The following is a 1594-nucleotide window of genomic DNA, read 5'->3' as shown; positions in this document are numbered from 1 at the left end:
TGAAAAGGGCGGTGCGCGCAGCGGTCCGGAGCGCTGGCCTTGGGGTCTGACCCCTCCTCAGCCAGCTGCGTGACCCGTGGGTGCTCAGGGCATTTGGCTTCTCTGTGCCTCAGTTTCCGCATCTGTAAGGGGGGCGATCTTATACTTGAGTCGTGAGGCAGCAGCTGGGATCACAGAAGCCCTGCTCGCCACCCAGTGAGAGTTCCACGCGTGTTCTGTCGAGCGGGCCTCCAACTGTGCGGGGCAGGAGTGGCCAGAGCCCCTGCAGGCAGACACCTGGCCCTGGAGCGGGCCCAGCCGCAGTTAAAGGGACAGGAGCTCCGGAGAGAGGCCGAGGAAGCTGGAAAATGGTGAGGGCCCACCTGGTCCAGGGAAGGGGAGCTGGGAGTGGGAGCGGCTGAGGCCCTGGGGAGGAGGCCAGAGCAGCCCTGGGTATGACTGGTGAGCAGCAGGCTGAACCCTGGTGGGCAGGAGAGTGAGGCGGTGTTTGCAGACTGGCCCCGGGAGAATGTCCTGGGGGCGCTTCTTTCAAACTGGAGGCCTCAGGGGCTGCCCCTCAGCTTCCTGGAATCTGCATTTCTGACCAGCGCCCCAGGTGATTCCAGAACAGGTGGTCTGCAAGCTCTGCTTTCCATAGTCCGTGGTTCTTACCAGTGGCTCCCACAGGGGCGATTCTGACTGCCCCCATTTTTGTTTGTCTATAGCTCCCCCAGTTACTATGGCATCTGGTGGGGAGGAGCCAGGGGTGCAGCTGAGCATCCTGAGGTACCAAGACAGCCCCTGAGAAAAAGAAAAAGGACAAGAACGATCTAGGGTACAGTCAGGGTGTGGAGTTGGGAGAGATACAGGGAGTCACAGGAGGAGAAGGGAGGGCACTGGGCTCTTGGGACCAGCAGGTGTCATTGACAGTCTGCTGTGTGCCAGCTCCTGGGTGGTGTCCCGAGGGTGAGCCGCCCATGGCAAAGCTCCGGGCACTTACTAATGGAGCACCCAGGCCCCTGGCACAGGATGGGTGGCCCTTCTGTCTCCCACTAAGTGTAAGACCTTGTCCTCGTCTCTGGGGTCCAGCGGTGACCCCAGGACACACACCCTCTACTGGGCACGGAGCTCCCTCCCCAGCACCCGAGCACAGTGGGTGCACCAGACTGCCCCACCAGGGTTCAGCCTGCTGCCACCAACTATACCCAGGGCTGCTCTGGCCTCCTCCCCAGAGGCCTGGGCCCCCCACTCCCAGCTCCCCTGCAATGCTTGGGTGCTGCGTTTGCCTGGCGCCAGCCCACTGGGGTTGGGTTTTGAGAAAGGACGTTTCACATGCTGACCTTCAGCTGCTCGCGGTGTATTCAGAGCCCTTGCAAGGGTGTGGTCTGCCCGTGGACATACAGCTCCTGCTGCACATGCTCCTTTCCATTGTTGGGAGTTTTTAAAATAGTTCTGTGGCTGCTGTCTAGGCTGTGAGGGTGGCAGGCTCAGCCACAGTTAACCCACTTTGGCCAAGTTGAGAAAGCTGGCCGTTTAGGCTGCGGGTCATCAGATGTTTATTAATCATTGAAAAGGGCGCAGGCACTGACCTAGATGCCAGGATGAGGGGAGCAAG

This window comes from Myotis brandtii, unplaced genomic scaffold (genome assembly GCF_000412655.1).
Source record: "Myotis brandtii unplaced genomic scaffold, ASM41265v1 scaffold915, whole genome shotgun sequence".
In the NCBI taxonomy this organism is placed as follows: Eukaryota; Metazoa; Chordata; class Mammalia; order Chiroptera; family Vespertilionidae; genus Myotis; species Myotis brandtii.
Note: the sequence above shows the minus strand (reverse complement) of the source record.